Here is a 19186-nt window from a genome sequence, read left to right on the forward strand (position 1 = left end):
GAAATACAGAATAATTCTCTATATGTAAGAACACCAGTAATTTTCCCCTTCTTTCATTGTACAACCCAGTAACACAGTAAACTGCCTCCAACATACTCTTTTAGGTGCTATGCTGCTCACAACATAGACAGAAGTCCACCTGAAACATCAGAGAGCCAACGCATAAGTCTTTGACAACAAAAACACTGTTAAAGGTATTTAGTCCGCGTCATTTCCATTACACTTTCTTTTCTAGGCAACAGACACAAAATTGTATTGAAAATACTGCTAATCCTAGAAAACAAAAATAATTTAAATAAATAGATAGAGTATAGGGCACAACATTGTCCAGGGGCATGAAACACTCACACAATTCTATGGAGAATACTGAATTTAGATGAAGGCCCCAAAGGGACCCAGATATACCCACAGGTGCTCCATACATAAAGTTCAAAAGCACAGGGTCTTCTGGCTTTCACCATAAAACTTTTTGTTTCACAAATGCAATCAGACCTGATGGCACTCTCTTCTTAAGAGATACCAGAACAAAATCCAAGAAATTTGGGAACTGGTATATTCTGAATAATGACAGTATGTTTTATGTAACAGGTTTATTATAAACTAAATGTCCAAAAATCTACCAAGAAAGGCTGTTTTAAAAATTGCAGTGCTAGATGACTATTAAATCAAAGGTCTCAACTCTTTCAAACAGGGGCAAGTACCTGACATAGAAGAAGGCAAGCAAAAATAGCTGGAAAATGTGAACAAATGATGAAAATCCAAGAAAAGTCAGAAGGGTCAGTTTAACAATGTAAAATTTGCATAAGGGGCACAACTTAGAAAAAAGCAAAGGCTCAGTATGAAAAATGGCCAGATAGTATATGGAGCAGAATAGAAACAACTGATGAAAGTGGTCAAAACAGTCAAAAAAGAGGCAGAGATATGCCAGTGACTGCTTGAAATTCATGTATCAAGAAGCAGAACAAGGCAAGAGTTTATATTGGGACTGTGGTGAATTCCTCCTATATTTACCTTCCTGCACTTCCAGCAAGCTTCACGTCAGGGCTATGAACCGATTTTTAGGAAAATCCTTTGTTTATCTTACACTTAAGGACATAGTAATCTCCTAATTTCAGTATACTTTACTTCACATACTCAGTTTTGACAAAAGACTATAACATTAGATACCCTCCATATCTCTGCCGAGGAAGCAAAGCTACTTGAATTTATCCCCATTTTTCAGATTTTTTAATACAATAGTGTGTCAAGTTACTGTCCCAAAATAAACCATCTTAGGTCAGGAACAGAGCCCCTGAATTCCTTTTATTAAAATCATCTGTCTGGCAGTGAATAAACATTGAAATTGCTTGTACATGTAGCTGAAGTTCCGAGGACCACTGGTACGTTACATCATATGCCAGCCTCATTCCAATGACTGAGTATGGGTAATAAGTGACAGATTCCAGAAGAATATTCAACTATGTACCAGAAATATGAGGGTCACTTATGCTCCTCTTTTGTTATGATCTCAGGCAACGCAAACCTAGCAAACTCATTCCCATGCCATAGAATTTTCTCACAATATACCACTAAATTTCTCAGTCTGCTGTTACATTATAGGCAAGCCAAAGACTCACGGCTCACTGGAGTTTCTCTCAAAGTCCTGAAATAATCAGAACCGATTTCATTTCTCCACATATTGAAATGGTGCTGTTTAATCAATAAAAAATTTTGTTAAGAAGTGTCAATATCTTACTGTCACATTTTCTGACATGCTCTTCTCCTGAAGCACTTTTATTACAGATGGCTTTGATGTGCCTGACAACATTAATAAAGACGTGACACAAGTGTACGTTATCAAACAAACACAAACAGGACTGGGTGCCAAAGGAATCCACATTTCGGCACTTGCTGCCTGGACATTGAGCATAACTGTAGTACAGAAAATAGTTTGCAGCAGTTCTTTGAACACACAGCTCTCCAAGAAATAATTTGTAGAGGAAAAATTGTAATTAGCCTGTGTGAGTACGAATTATGTTCTCTGGTCTACTTCCTGAAAAAAAAACCCAAAAAAAAAAAAAAAAAAAAAAAAAACCCTGAGGAATAACAAACACATCAAAGTAATACGTGGGCTTTGAGAGAGGTAGGTGCCTGCCGCATCTTCCTCCCGCATTGCGGAAACCATCACGACAACAGAGCGAATGGACAGGGTGTCTGTGGAACCACAGACCATGCCTACAGGGTTACCAGCAGCAGAACCACAGGTAGCTAAACTGCTGAAGCAGGATTTGCATCTCAATTTGCTCTTTCCTACCAATCCTTCCCCATTAATAGAAAGCCCTTTATGGAAAGGTGGGGATTTATGTAGCCACAGGGCATATTTTACTATTACAGCAAATACCTGACTAACTTATGAGGTACTGCCATGTCAAGAGAAGAGGTACCAAGGATAGAAACTAATTTATTTTCAGAGAACTGGCTACATACCACAGAATCCAGGATCTTGCATGTCTCCCCAAGACTAACCCACAAGTTTCTTACATTGACATTAAGCCAAGCTAAGAAGTCCCACTTTAGCCCACACTGCCAGTCCTCAGACTTTGGCAACAATTTTGTGATCTTCCTTTCTCTCCTGCCAGATAGGTGGCGGACAGGAGCAATTCTGCAATAGCAAAAATCAGAAGATGTAGATCATTTTCAACCCCTGTAACCTCAGATTTAGTGAGCTTAGGTGTGATTGCAGAGGAGTAGTCACTTTGTCCTGATCCTCTACGGAAAGATAGGCATCACAACACATGCATAAGGAATTTTATTTTTGTTCAAATCAGAAAAAATTATCTTGAAAAGAGGCTACACATTTATATATTTTCTCTGCATTATCCAAAATTCCAATTAGTTTATCTTCAGGGTATCTCCCCTGAAAGTTCTATTTCCCTTTGCTATCCTCCTACTTCAGATGCATCGCAAACTGATTTCACATCACAAGCAGTACTAATAGCACTAATCCTCCACTACGCCTTTACCCCATGACTCCCTTATCTCAGCCACCAATTTTGAGAGGGCTACTTTAAGAAGCAGGTCATTCAAGGACTTCTTTCAAATGCAGTCATTTTCAACAGTACAGATTAAACAAAAGTTGCATTATCCCGCAGTAATAATTCACTGTCTTCCGTATCTAACAGGATTCTTATGCTACTTGCCATAGCTCTTGTCACTAGAGTTCACTCCATTTTGCTGCTCATTTGCAGAACAGTGGAAAAGCATATTGAGACACACAAAGCTAGTAAATACATTATGCTTTCCAATTTATGCTCCTTTTTGATGAGTTAAAACTTCCCCAAAAATCATACCTGGATCAAACATAGTTTCATTAGCATTTCCAGATGCTAACAGTAGTATGCATTATGAAATATGGCACTTTAAGAAGCCCTAAGTCACTCATTAGGCTTTCCTTATATAGATCAACATTTAGAATTCCCCTCTTGTTTTTGTTTTGTCTTGTAAAAGAAAGCTCTGAATTTTTCCTAAAGGAACAAAACCTGAAAGCATGAAAGTCAGACCTTCTCACTTCAGATTTCATGGTTTATAAAGTATACAAATTATAAAGCTATCAGACATTTCCTGGGCTTACATTAAAATCAGTAGTGAGCCTTTAGAGTGGACCAATTTATTTGATGTGTTTCCCTTAAAGCTTTTACGACACCATAAACATTTCTGACTCCATGACAAATGCTTTATAATGTATTAAGCAGCCTCATTTAAACTGTTCTAAATGTTATGCCAACGGCAATGTAACTGGAAATAGAATAGTCACTTGAAAATGGAGAAACCTCAAGGTATAGTTTGTATCACTGCAATTTATGATTTCCTTTCAGGCACTTCAAACAAAGTTCAATGGCACAAACACCTAAAAAAGCACAGAGTAGGCATATTCTTCAGAAGAACATCATGCTGTACCTATTTCACATAAGAGCATCAATACCACTGAAGCCTGCTCCCCAGTAAACTTCCCATCCAATCAAATATATAGTTGAACACTTCACACTAATAATAATTTAACTGTATTTATAAAATGCTTCTAATCACTGCAGTTTACCTTCATTGGCGTCAATCTACTAAGAAGCCTTACCATCCCTCTTTATGCGGGAACAAATTGTGAACTCTCACCACAGTAAAAAAAAAAAAAGCATTACACCATGAAAAGCTCTGCAGGTCACCAAACCCAAGATGCCTGCACTCCCTGTGAAGAAAAGCAGCACAGTCTGACTGATATTTAATAATGAAAACTTACAGAATGCTTTCTGTAGTGAAGGCACAGGAAGATTTCAACCCATGAAGAAATAAAAATACAAATATTGTGACAGGATTCATTACTCACAAAATTATTAGCTGTTCAGGCATGCTTTTGATGACAGAGTTCAAATCCTAGAACATAAAACTGGCTCTGATGATTTTATGAATCCAGTAAAAATTATTGCTGCATGGCTGTAAAAATTGGGGTAAACAGAAGCTTGAAAGGAGGTGATTTGTATATATTTCCTTTTTATGTTTTAGCATCTATTGCAAACAGAAGACAAAAACTTTGAGAAATCAAAAACCAGAGCATTTAATTGTGGGAGCGGGTGGGGGAGTATTTGCTGGGGTTTTTCTTAATTGCTATTTTTTGTCACACCATCCTGCCAACCATGTAAATTTTCCTTTGACTTGAAGACATCCAGTTTTGGAAAAAAGCAATTTTATCAGTTGGAAGTTGTTACTAAGCTTCTAGAATTTTAACACATGTGCTGTATAAACAGCTCATAAATAAATTTTAGTATTGTTCAAGACTAAATTATGAATATGACAGAAAGCATTATATTGCAAAAACACTTCCATAGGACTTTGCTTTCTCATGGTGTTAGTCTTTGTAATCTGTGATTCTTGGCCTTAAACGATCAAGATCAGACATCTGACCTGATCCCTAAGTGTCCCAATTTCCCTGTGAAAATTTTCTTTCACTTATAAAAATGGCACTTCTCCCCTTACATACTTCAGCAGATGCTATGCGAACGTCTGCCCTAAGAACAGCCTGACATGGTTACTGCCTCCATACGTTGCCAATAACTAGAAAGTACTCTAAACCTCCTGCTTCATAAAGTCATTGGATATCCAAATCACAGATTTCAAATTCCCAGCTGTCACTGCCTAACTATTCCTTCTGCATTTCAGCTTAGTCATGATATATGACATTATCGCTCTCTTGCATTTTGCATCTTCCTTCAGCTCAAACCAAATAACCTATTTAGTATTTTTTTGACCACGTTTACCACAGCTGCAATTAGTTTGTGTAAAGTCATCCTGAACTACTCCTGTAAAAAAAGCAATTTCGTTTACTTCTTGTTTATGCACTTCTCTCTGTATTTAATCTGCTTTTTCCTCTCAGTAACGGAATTTACGTGCAATAGCCAGGAAAAAAAGGACCAAAAAAAAAAAAAAAAAAAGGTATCATTTTCATATAACAACTCATTACCTATTTAGGACTCTAGAATGGTCAGAGTTTAAAGATCCCACCATGTGACTAAAAAATTGTGCATTTGAATGAAAGGAGACCTTTTCCACAACTTTTTCCAAGGAACCAAAAAAAGTGGATTACCCGAAAGCCTGGAAACTACAACAATGAAAAGGAAGTAGTAAATACCAGTAATATTACTACCAGGTGGAAGAGGGCAGCAGTGGCACAACATTATGGAATTGTTTTCTTGGGGTATTTTCCCCGAAAGGTAACAGAGGGCTCCAGTGCTCCTCCCCTGGAATCAATCCAATTCGTAACTTTGGACTGTCTATGTCACACATTAAGCATTAATACAGATTATTTATGTGCTCTCATAAACTAAGAAAAGCCAAGGAAATTCTATTTACCCAATCATACAACTTGCCTACTGTAAAACCAACATATGAGAACACATGAAGCCTAAAACTAGTTGCTTCAAACATCTAAGCAGCTGTAAAGTCCTGCAACTAAGCAGTCTGGACCTTCAGTGACAAATGAGGAATTGGCAAGAATCCATTGTAGATGTTATTTACCAAAAATTAGTTTTAATTAAAACTGAAAGTATTGTAGCTTTGTGGCGTATTGTCTTTTTTTATTTCTCTAATAAACTGCGTGTCTGTGAACACCAGCATACTCATGCAAGCCACAGTGGCTGTTCTTCCAATTTGGGTTCAAGCCTCCTTCTTAAGAAAGACCCCAAGAAAAATATATTCTGTCTGCAAACAGTAAGCAGTACGTCTACATGAGTTCATAGGCAGGTTTAATTTATTAAAATAAAACCAAACAAACCAGAGATGAGTCATTATTTGCACTTGTTCTGAAGTTACTTCCTTGTTAGAAGGACTTACCATTAAATTACATGTAAAAATAAAATACTTTGATAGTTACAATAAAGCATGTAAACTTATTTACATCGACAAGTCACCATTTCATGTATCAAGTGGAAAAATTAGGAAACAAACACCAGCAATTATTCAGGGAAACTTACAATCCAGGGGTGACCCAGTTACAAGCCCAGAGACCAGAATAGGTCTAGCTTGATGACTGTCAAAAACTAGATGTATGACCTCAGATGGTTTGCATAATTTATCTGCAATTCAATTTACCCAGCTTTAATTAGGGAAAATCTAACTTACCTGGATTGCAGTTTGTCATCAAAATAGAATGTAGCCTAGAAATGCATGTTACCACACAGATATTCATACAGAATATTTTAAATCTTCAAAACCAATTGCTCTCCATTGGAATGTACAGAGTCTTTGCCACATATTACTTGTTTGATGAATGTTTCAATCTTCTAGAAGAAAAAGGAACCCATTTGCTTGACTTACTGCCTGCTAAGAACATTAATACAGAAATTCAAATCTAATAAATGAATAAGCAGGGGACAAATGGATTTTGCAAGTTTATTGCATGGTAGTTACATTACTTCTCAACTGGCCAATCTGTAATGATATTTTTGAAAAGAGATTACTTAACGTGAATAGCATTTCCTTTAAATAATCATGTAGCTTACACACATGTAGCTTTAAAACTTATCAAGGAAATTAAGCTGGGAGCAGTCACTGGATCAAGCCGCTCATTTGTGAGTAGTCCCTATAAACAAGGATTTGCCAGTCTGCCAAAATAATTTTCCTACTCTGAAATTACTGCCAACAAAATTGGTAATACCATTCAATGCAAGTTACAGATCTTGTACGTTATAAGCAGAGAGGTGTTATCATCAGCTGGTGTAATTCTGTACTGTTCTTAAGGCAAATGAAACTACATTAATTTAGAGACGCTGAAAATTTGTCCGGGAATCTGTCTTTAGCACAGATTAAACCATGGAGCCAATTTTAAAGCTCCCACTGACTGCAGCGAGACCAATGTCTACAGGATGCAAGACAGACTGTAAGTGAGCCATCCTAGAATTAGTACACTTTTCCTCTCCCCTACTCATTCCAAGTTTAAAGTTAGTTATTCAAAATCATAACCTGTGAGGAAGTCAAAAGCGCAGCAGATTTTAAAACTTTTTAGGTTTCTTTTATGTACTCCCTCCCTGAAATTCTGTTTACTAACAGTGATTTTTCAGGCCAAGTCTAGTTACTGTAATCATGCAAATAACCCCAGTAAAGCCCACAGGAAAAGCAGCACCATCAGGAAAACATGATTTGGCCCACATTTTTACTCCAACAGAATGAAGTTTCAAAGTTACTTTTGCACTGTTTTCTCCCTCTCTGAGAACTATAATTACACCTGTGTTAAAAATCTCTTCGCATTTTCTCTATCACCATTATGTAATTTTTCCTTCATGGGTACGATGCGGTGCAACACACGTCTGAGCAATCCTTATGTGCACACTTAGCCCAGGGGCAGTCAAAATGACTAGCACATAGCAGTAAGACATATTTGCTTCAAAAAGGATTTTGCAGGAGGGGTACTCAGCTGTTTCTTAGACCACCATCCTGTAAAACTGCAGACAACAGAGAGAAAATACAGTTGTTTTACACAAGACATTTTTAATCAAGGCGATTTTCTCTACGTGATTCCAAATGTGTGGATTCTTTCAAACAGCTAATAAACACATTTCTGACTATAAGTACACTGAACTTAACAGGACAGTTTTCAAAAGTATCTCCATCTATCTCACCAAGTGGTATACACTGCAGTTGTCTATGGGTATTTTCCTTTACACTCACAAGAGATTTACAGCCAGTTGCGTTCTGTGACCATTGCATGCAACAATGATTTTTAGTATCAACTGAACTTACTTTTAAGTGCAAGGAATAAAAACTCAAAATTCCTGCTTCAAGAAGCTACCAATAAGCATGCAAATAGAGCTAATCATTAAAATTGGTAATCACAAGAAAAAAATTAAATATTTAAAATGTTCCTTAGCACTACTCCACTATAAGATACTTCACTATTAATTTTTTTTTAATGGCATATTCTTCAACTTAAGCATGCCCACATAGAATAAGATTTACCAATAGCACAAAATAATCTATCTATTTTGCTCCATGCAACTTTTTAAAAGAACTTTAAAAAAAAAAGCCTCCTAGACACCACAAAACTCTTCAGCTTAAAATGAGCTAATCAATCACCTTTCTGCACAGCTGCATTTTCTTTCATTAATGTAATATAAATATTTCAGGGATTTCCGTTTTTACCTTTGCATTTTTCCTTTTCCAGTATCCATAACCAATCATCGCTCTGCTCTTCCATTATGCTTCGTATATTGCAGAGTGAGAAGCATCTTCATTAAATAGTATTAAAAATAGAACACACCCGATCTCCCCACCGGAGCATGCTCTGACAGTGCTGATACCAGAGCTCTCAAGGTAACCATGCCCAGCTGGGAACTGAGAGGCAAAGTCAGTGCGAGATTAGCAATTTGCAAGCCCAATTGTGCACACAAAACTTGCCTCGATCCGTGACGAAGACTGCTAAAACAAAATCAGCGTGCAGTTAAATTATGCGATTCAAAAAGTTGCAGATCAGTTTACAGTACAGTTTTGGTTTGGTTGGTTTTCTTTTTTTACCCCCTCCCCATCACCCTCAGCTTCGATTGCTTTGTACTTGCCTAAAATGTGCATGTGTCATTTAGAAGAACGCGCACCGGGCATGCATCTGGCTCAGCATTGCAATGGCAGAGAAGTCAAACAGGTGATGCACAGACACTTGTGTCGCTCTCTAATGCTTTTGTTTCCCCTCCCGGCACATTTACAGCGATGTCACACGGCGGCGGGATGAGTTTTAAGCAAAACCGCACACACCTGGAAGCGCAGAGACACACCTAGCACGTAAAAATGCACCCGGAATCTGAGCGTGTTCCCCCCGCTGGCTGACGCGGTAAATGAAGGCAAAATAAATAACAGCAATTAAACAAGGCTGCGCAATGGCTGCGCTAGATGAGCACGTCGGGGTTAGATTTACAAGCGATATTGTTTGAGACGCACAGACAAGTAGGCAGAATACACCAAGCGGAGTAACATGAACTGCTTTTTGTGAAAACGGGACACCTAAAAATACTGCTGTAACACCTGGACTGTGATCCTCCTCCACTGCATGCAAAAAGAGATGCTAAGGAAGCATCAAGTAAATCTGTTGCCCTCACATCGCCACCCTTAAGAACAATGCCACTACAATCAGCCCAGGCTTGCCCTCCAGCAAACGCGGCTTTGAAAGCGGATCCGGCGATGCTGTTCACAGATCAGCGAGTAAAAGTTGAGATTTTCTTAAGAGTTTGATCCATTTTAGCTAAAATGACGGCAAGGAGGAGGGCGATCTCCCCCCGCAGACCCCCCCCCACAAGGCGCTCGTCTCCCCTGCCGCAGCCCGGCTCCCGACCACCGGCCACCTCACCTCCGCGCCCGACCCCGACCCGCCTGCGCTCCGCCGGCAGCGCCTCTGCCGATGACCGCCGGCCGGCCGAAACTTTGGGAAGCCGCCGCCCTCCGCGGGGCAGGCGGCCCCGCCACCGCGCCGAGCCCTCCTTCCGCCCTACCTGGCTGTCAGCACCGCCACGCTGCCGCTCCGCAGTCCCGTGCGAGGCGCCGGCTCCAGCCCCGACAGCATCCTGCCCCGCCGCACTGCGAGCGACACCCTTTTTTCCCTTTTCTTTTCCCTCCCCCACTAGTAAATACCACATCTTAGAGCCGGAATCCTGCAGCCGCTATTAATAATTGCCCATCGCACGCAATAAAGGCAAGCCCCGGTTCCATACACAGCTCCTGTTTCCCCTTCTCTCCACTCCACATGCTCCAGCCGCCCTGACCTCAAAAATTAAAAGATCACGGGGAGGGGTGGCGGGGGGGGAGGGGGGGTGGAGGGGGGATGGGGCGAATGACTCCAAGAAATGACAGAAAACACATGCTGGAAGAAAAAAAAATAGACAAGAAAAAAAATCGCGACAACAAAGAACATCACGCCACACAAATGTCGACAGATTCTGCTTTGGCTTCCTTGGGTTTTGTTTATGGTTTTTTTTTTTTCGTTCCTTTTTGTTTTTCTTTTTTCTTTTTTTTTTTTTTTTTTTTTTTTTTTTTTACCTTGCCTGCAAACGGGATCTGCCCCCAGCGTCTTGGCGGCTCGGGCTATTTTTGTTTGTTTGGTATTTTTGGTTGGCCGGTTTGTTTATTTTGCTGCGGATACGCTGCTGTTACAGTACAGTGACTGTCTTCCTGAAAGACATGGTCTCTTCCTCCGCCTCCGCCGCGGGAGGAGATCCGCCGCCGCGCCGCGCTGCTGGCCGGGCGCGGTGGCCGCGGCGGCACCGCCCGACCCGCCGGCCGCCTCCTGTCCTGGCCCGGTCCGCCGCTCCGCCCGCTCTGCCCGTCCGCTCCCGGCGCCTGCCTGGATCCCCTTCTGGCTCGCTCCTCTCTCCCTGTCCTCCGTCCTTTATCTGCCGCGCTCCCGGGCTGTACTGTCTGTCTGCGAGTCTCTCCCTCTGCCTTTCTCTCTCTCCCCGCCCACGCAGCGTGGTGCGCCCCGGACCGCAGGCAGCGCCGCGCTCCGGCTCCGCCGCTCGCCGGCTCCGCGCTCGCTGCGCTCAGCGCCGCTGCCCCGGCTGCCGCACAGCACCCGCTGGCCGCGGCGCCATTGCGCTGCCTGCCCTCACCCCACCCGGCCCCGCACACGGCCCGGGGATGCCCGCCCGGGCCGGTGTCTGTCTGTCTGTCCATCCGCCCCGGCGCCTCTGGCTTCCCGCACGTCGACCCCTCCAGTCACATTGTTTCCCTCCCTCCCTCAAGCCCTCCCCGTCAGCCCATCCTCAGCCAAGAGCAGAGAGACAAAGCACCCGAGCGGGGCTAATAAGAAGAAAGCTCGTTAATCCCCTCCGATTCCTTGTTATTTGCTCACACCCACTCCCTGTCGCCCCCGACATACGACCCCCAAGAAAAATAAAGAAGGAAGGAAATGGGCCTTGACTCCAGAGAACATCTTTAAGTGAAAGGTCTAGGGAAGGTGGTTTTGATTATTATTTTTGCTGGTGAAACCTGACAGCCTTCAGGCTGATCAGTCGAGCTGCTAAAAGGGGTAAAAAAAATGAAAAAAAAAAAAAGAGACTGCAGCACATTTTGGGTGGTAGCAGATGAGCCACTAAAAATGGGGCACATGATCCCCTTCCCCCTCCCCTGCCCAGCATGTCTCTAGGATCTGGCTTGATGATGTTTCCCTCGGAGCCTTGCTGCACACCATCAAGTCAGAGGGAAACAGGCAATTCACCAGCACACACGTTTCCAATACATGAAACCGCTGCTGTGCATTTAAAACCTGGGCCTCGTTTTACCCAGTTGAATACATCCAAGCATTCATTCTGCACCCAGCCGAGAAAAGGGCATTTACCTCTTTGCTAGGTGGCTATTAATATGCAGTAAAATTATAGCTGTACAACGCCAAATGTAATTGTCATAGATCATTTAGAGCAGATCCAGCAATTCAGCTGCTGGAAATGCATGCCTGTGAATAACCATGCATCTGGTACAATGCCCTCTACTACAATAACCTGAAAGGAGACAGAAGCGTCTGGTACTAGCTGCAATTAGTAATCCTATGGATGAAAAATAAACAGTCAATAAGTACAAAGCAGCAAGGTCCTATGAAATATAGAGATCATTTCTGTCTACGGTGATACAAATAACCCAGCTCCCACAGACAGACAATTCTTATTTAAAACACACAGTTAAAAATGCACTCCTTTCATGATGTGCTTTCAGAAAGCTCTAGTTAGAGAAGACAGTTTGCCATGGTTAATGAACATAGCAGAATTTGTGTACCAGTAAATATGGACAAATACACAGAAGGCCAGGGGGGTGTTGCAGGGAAATGTTTGCTTTAGTAGGTATTATCCTTGCACCCCTGGAACACCTCTTTCCCCTCGGAAGCAAACACCTGATTTTACTTGGGATTGCTGAATGGAATCAGACTGGAAGAATACAGTGAGTGATGAGCTACAACAGGGTGTGCATTAGCCAGCTCTTGGTGTACACTTCAAGTGATCAGAGGCATTTAGCCGGGCACACCAAAACCTGTTCTGCTAATGCACCTCCTGATGTGGTTTCCTTCTAGGATGATCACATGTGGTTCCATCTACTTTTAATTTCATTCTTAAAGTATTCACTTTAACGCTGTGCTAGAGGTTCCAGTTGAAAGCAAAAAGACCAGCAGAAAGGCTAGAAATGGCATTTGTGCGCTACACCTGGTGATGGGACAAGGACCAATTCTTTGCTTTTTGCCATTTGATGTTGCAGCCATGTCAACAGTAGACCAAGATGGTAATTTTCCAAGATGGTTATCAAAATTATTCTGAATTTACACTGAAATGGAGAGGGCCTCATCTGGCTGCTGCCCATCATTTCATTACTCCCAAGCAGGACACCCAGAGAAGGGAGAAAATGTATTCTGTGCCAGAACACAAAAGCAGTACTTACTCATGCCTTCACTAAATGCCTTGCAACTCACCTCCAGAAGGGAAGGGGACGAGAGTAGTGGAACGTTTCAGAACGTTGATCCAGTCACTAGACACCATGCACATGTAAAACAGCCACGTGTCCACAGCTTGTCTCTCACTGTCGAGACACTAGAGTGTCTTCAGAGTGGGAAGAGCCAAAACTATACATCAGATCTGTAAGAAGATAAAAATTAATCCAAGCTGTAGTCTGGCAGTTCATTCCACCCTCTCCTACGAGGCTGAATGTGCCTGGAGCAAGTTACCAAATGCTAAAAGATGCCAGCTAAAGCAACACCAGTGAAATAATCAGGAAAAAACCCCAGTATCACTCCAGTGTCACGTAATGTAGTTTTTCAACTCAGAATGTTGAGCAGCATCAAACACAGCATGTGACAATAAATGAAATTGCCTTCCTTTGTTAAGAAGTCACCTCAGACTTTCTCAGTCAGATACTAATCTGACAGAATATGCAGCCTACATCCCTTTCTTCAGAATTTTGTAGAAAGAAAAATCACAATCATTGGACAATCAGAATATTGAACAGGTGGCAAACCATAGCAGTGACTTGCTGCTGCCTGTCCTGAGCTGTAAACAAGGACAGGGATAATTGTCCATTTAATCTTCACGAAAGTCAGAACTTTCATGAACACAGCAGAAGCTGTGTTTTTAACAGAAACAGAACTTCTGACACCTTTTCCTGTCTGTTACATAAGCAAATTTTGAGGATAATGGGGGGAAAAAAAAGGACACAAGACCTATTTCACCAAGTGCTTTCTTGAGCAAAACATCTAACCAATTAACCAGATTTAATCCAGGCTTTCTAGGATTCTGGTATTGCCAAGTGCCCTTGTGAAATAGAACCAACATATAGAGGTGAAGCACACATGAACTGTATGTACACAAAATTCCTAGAGACACCACCAAATGCCTCAGCTCAAGGTATTTCCAAAGCATGACAACTTGTTCACTGCAAGCATACTTTCTAGCTATGATATCTCAATTTCACTTAGAAATCAAGAATAACTTGCTGGGCTCTCAAAACCCAGTATCAGACTGGAAGTATGAGATGTCAGAAAAATATACAGAGCTTCTTGCAGTTCTGCAATCACAGATAGAAATCTGGAGAGAAGGCACGTAGTGTTACTAAATAAATGAAATCTTGCACAAGTGGTTGCACATTTCTGCTGCTTCTAGTCACTTCTTAGTTAAGAAAAGCCCTCTAACATTTAAATTCTGTTGTGTTAAGGAGTTATGGAATGATTCAGTTTGAGGCACAACAGTAAGATAAGCTAACTATTGATGTATTTTATCATAATCTTATGTGAAAGAGATCAGTTTTAGGGGGTTTTATTTATTTTTAAACTTCTTTCCACTTTTATGTCCTACACGTTACAAACAAATTAGTCATGCATAATTTGCAGATGGATTTAAAAATATAGCATGTCTGTTTAAAATGGCACTTTACAATATGTAAATATAGCCAAATTGCTTCAGTTTTAAGTACTTTTCAGGAAAAGCCGAAATATTTTTTCACCTACAACATCTCAAATAAAGGAAAATTACCCAAGCAATTTGTGTAAAGCATATACTGGTATCTCAGACTTGACAAAAAAAAAATGAAGCTTTATGCTCTTCCCAGTGAACTCAGTAACAATTTTGCAATGGATTTCATTAGGATTAAGATCAGGTACCTAAATCTCAGATTCTTTCTTTGGAGAAAGATCAATGAGCAACCCTTTAAAAATATAATCTGTTACTAGAGGGGCTGAGGCAGCTTTTTTCTTCCCCCACTGAAAGCAAAGAATCATTTCTTTGTATTTGACATTTCAAATCCCCTCTTAGTTTCTTTTGGAAATCCCGACGTGTTTGATGTGCCATATCTGTGTATCTTGAAAAGGAGATTACAGCGTGGAGTTTCTCACCCCACACAAAAAAAAGTTGCCTGATCCCCCCTAAGACCGGAAACTGTAGCTTCTGCAGCAGTGCTCAGCTGTGACTTTCAGAAAAAGATGAGCAGGAATTTGAACTCTGTCTTTTACAGCTAGCATTTGTGCATATTGTCTCTCCTGCTGTAGCCTTTTCTTCAATTTATGTCTACAGGCAGGAGGACTAGCGAATTTTCAGGTCACAGTGTAGGAGGGGCAGTGACCTGTTTCATGGGCTGATGAGTGGCTGGCAGCTCAAAAAAGGTTCTAAAGTAATCCAGTGATCACAGAAAGGGCTCATCAGCAGCTCTCAGTTGTACTGGACAGAAACACATCTCTGATATAAAAATTTAGCATAGTAGTACTTTTTATAATATGTATGTGTGGCATGCATGATAGGACAAAGTTACAAAACGTGCAGTGGTGAGTAAGAGAAAGAGTAGTAAGTAGAGAGTCAGCTAGAGTGTTGCGAACTGTGGTGTTAGAATGGGCCAGAGGGAAAATGGTGAGAAAAGGAGGAGGAGGGAGAGTCCCAGGCAGGGAATGCAGTGAGCTGGTTATCTTGAGATCTGTGATTCATTGTAGAGAATGTGCACTACCACCACATATTAGAGTATAGGGAAGAAATCAGGCTGAGGAAATTCCAAACACTTTCAATAGAATTTATGAGCTTTAATAATCCAACGGTTCAGGGTCACCTAAGAGCCCAGGAACTGCTTGGCTCACAAATATGCATGGCTCTAAGGAGACATATGACAAGCACAGCATCTGTGAGAGAGAGAGTAGTTGCAGCCCTTGGTGTAGGAGCTGTAAGAGTAAAAAACAACTTCTACTGGAACAAAGCAGCTTCCCATTGAGATCTTACCAAGAAAAGTCTTTATTGCTGCCCTTTGTCTAAAGCAAAGTATAAAAGCATAGGTTACCTCCCAGCATACCGGGCCAGCAGATAAGCTTTGGTGACAATTTTCAGCTACCACCATAAGATGTGGGTAATAGAGGCTTTCAACACAGGTCCATGGTGTCTTTCTCACTGCTAAAACATTACAGACCTACATCTGCCCTTAAGGTATCCTGGAAGAAGGGAAGCCAAGGGACCAGGGAACTTCATAGGAAAGCAAGTGGATCCAGTAATGATAGAGAGGGAAAGAAGAAAAAAACAATTTTGACAGGAATTCCCACTTACCATATAAAAATCCTGCCAGAGCAATATTAAGAATAGCAGTAAAACATGCTTGTGGAGTTGTAGGCTTGCTTTAACTCTCAAGACCACCACCCCAGCTACCAGAGAATGAAGTTGGCAAATGATTTGGAGGAGAAAAAAAGGAAGATTTGCTTTGCCAGTCAGCCCATGCAACTCTGAGTACTCACTAACACCAACTTCTACATTTGAAATTCCCCTGAACATGGTACCCTCTTAACCTTTGCTTGTATAGTCTTTTCTGAAATGCATGTTTTAAGTGTTAAAGTTTAACGGAAGGCTCCCAATTTAGGCCTGGACCTACCTTGCAGGTATTTTTCACAAGTACTCTTCAACCAGAAACCATTTTTCAGTTTTTGTTTAAAATTTTAAAGAATAGTATTTATCTTGTCCCATGAGAATCTCTAGAAAGAATCCTGGCCACAGTGTCTGTGTAACCTGGATGTGCTGGTTTCCTACTGCCCACCATACCTCACTGCAGTGTATGCTCTGAGGCTCACACTCACTTTATTTACTCATCCAGTGAGAGAAGCAGCAAACAACAAACATTGGCTATGAACCTTTTTCAAGAGGAGGTGAGGGTACCCTCCACAAGAGAGTCAAGAGAGTAACAGAATTTTTTGTCAGGTCAATTCCCCTCACAATGAAGCTAAGTACTTGCCCCCTTTAAGACCATGATGTGTTTTACATGCAAAAATGTGTGCAGATGTGCCAAAGAACAGGAGCAACCAGAATAAAAACCTAAACAAAATGAATCAAACTGAACAAAAAAGCCTAACCAGTGTTAAATCATATTTTCCCAAAACAGCCCTTTACAAACTACTGGAGGTGACCTCTTTTCACAGTTTATGTATCATCACACTGGTTTTGTTCATCCTCAGTAGAAATGACCAGAAAAGGCAGATATGTAACCACAATTTGGTACAGTCAGTGTGACTCTAGTTTGAACCATCCTACTCAGAGATCCCAAAAGTAGCAGCAGCCCCACAGTATGCAGAGAATAATTCTTGCTCTGTCATCTAAAAAACCCTTCAAGTTCTGTCAGTGGTGCAAAAAAATGGCCTTTGTCATACAGTTGGAAGTCTTAGAGGGTTTTCAAGGAGCATGGGTTAAAATCCTGATGAATTAATCACTCTCACCTCTCCACTTCCACTCATTTGGACCAGTGTTCCTTTTCTTAAAACTGTCAGCCAAATATAAGATTAATTAGCATTCATTTAGCAATTTTCACAACACTTGGAATCAACTTTTGTGTTGGCTGCTGGGCTGCAGAAAAGAGACAGCAAAGAATGAATGGCTGCTTACATAAAAATTAGGTCTTTTTGATACAAAGTGATGGGGACAGTAGGAAATCCCCTAACACTGTACTTCATGTGTGACAGAACACAAAGACAGATACTTTTGAGGTCTTGGGCTTTTCAGGTCTTGGAGTCTTAAGCATAGTTATTTCTAAGTCACTTCCCTTAAAATAATACTTTCCCTCAAATTTTCTCCAGCTGCCTTCTTTTTGTTTCGCCTTGCCTTATCCACTAGACATATTTAAATTTTCCTTTGTTTGGAATCTACATTTTTTCACGCCCTAAAATTATAGCCTTTGCAATGTGCAATAACTGTAGAAAGTCCCTTCATTGAAAGAGCAGTACATGGTACAATTTTAGCATCATATAATTTCCTGCATAATTGTTAAATCATTTTCTTCCTTTTCTCCCTCCTCCTCTCTTTTTTTTTCTTTTTTTTTTTTTTTTTTAATATAAAGGAGAGAAAGATTCAAAGTGCATATCCAGAGAGAGAGACAGAAAACTTCACTGCCACATAATAACATGCTACAGTGCAACTCGCCTTTATTGCAACATCAGTGACAAGACTTTCCATATATATTGCTTCAGCGTTGGACTCAGTACTCAAAGGCACTGTTGGTTCACAAATGTAAGCCTCCTTGTGTGTTTGTGACATTGTATCCCCAAATATCACATCATAAAAATATTAAAACAAAACTGTTCATAACATTTTCCTGTGCACCATCTGGGCCTTGCAAGAAAGCTGACATTATCTGTCAAACTAAAGATAACCACATTTTCTCTCTTTTGTATCGTTAATGTTTGTCATCGCAAATTTCACTTTAATGCTCCAATTACATTATGACATTCTTAGAAACTGAATGGCACTAATGACTTTCATTATTATTTACACACTTCCTTAATTATAAGGCTCTCCCTCTCATTCACAACATGTTCTCCCTCATAACACTCGCTCCGATATAAAGCTAATGAATTTTAAACTTTCTATTACATAAAAGCCCATGATTAATTACCCAGCTTCCCAATCTCTTTATGATGCACAATGCAGAGCTCTCCTGCAGTGATGCAGGAAAGGGGGGGAAGTGTGGAACTTTTATTCCCTCCTTAGTGAAAGCAAATAGAGAGATAAATAAAGTATCTTCCTCTTTAAAATGGCATATGCAAATTTAATTGAAAACAAATATACATCAAACCATTCCTCAGGAGAAAGCTAAATATCTCTACATCAGCTGCATGTAGTAAACAGGATAATAATGGCTATTCTTATCATATTTAATTTTTCATTATGAGAATTTTTTAATATAGTTCAAGCAAATGAGAGGGTAGAAGTAAAAATATATGTTTTTTACATAAGATATTTAGTGTGGTATGCTGTGTCACCAAGATCAATTACTTATGGGGTTTTAATTATTCACAATACTGGAGTCTCTCACTGATATAAAAAAGACAAGACAAAAAAGCCCAAGGTTGTACCAGCACCACACCAGTTGAAGGGCAGTTGTGACAAATATAAATTACTGTACTTCAGACTGCCAAAGGTAATACAATAAACCAGAACCTAGAAGACTTTGAAAGACATTGTGGGGGTACTGAACAGTCTAACAATGAAATTCAGAGCTCACTAAGTACTGATACAGGTTGTAGTCTGCAAAAGCTGTACATGTCTCAATGCCTATGCTGCCAACAGAAATTGGATTCTGGCAGCCAAAGGTAAATTTACTGACAGTCATGGGAGAAAGAATGGGTTAGTTAAAAGGTGTGGCAACTCTTACTCCATTTGCTGGCTACTAAACCTGACCTTAAGTATGGGGGAAACCTGTA

At 40.6% G+C, this 19186-nt stretch overlaps 1 protein-coding gene across 42 annotated transcripts in view; it reads right to left on the bottom strand.

Annotated features, from left to right (window-relative positions):
* ARPP21 (cAMP regulated phosphoprotein 21) overlaps positions 1 to 19186 on the bottom strand; it is a 195861-nt gene that overhangs the window by 127982 nt on the left and 48693 nt on the right. For 5 of the 42 annotated variants that reach the window (XM_085573378.1, XM_085573395.1, XM_085573387.1 and 2 more), the window contains exon 1: positions 9857 to 9994. The gene's annotated coding sequence lies outside the window, so the exon portion shown is untranslated. The other 37 variants (XM_085573391.1, XM_021553252.4, XM_021553249.4 and 34 more) reach the window with 21 other exon arrangements.

The sequence above is a fragment of the Lonchura striata genome, chromosome 2, assembly GCF_050655825.1.
Source record: "Lonchura striata isolate lonStrDom1 chromosome 2, ASM5065582v1, whole genome shotgun sequence".
Taxonomy (NCBI): Eukaryota; Metazoa; Chordata; class Aves; order Passeriformes; family Estrildidae; genus Lonchura; species Lonchura striata.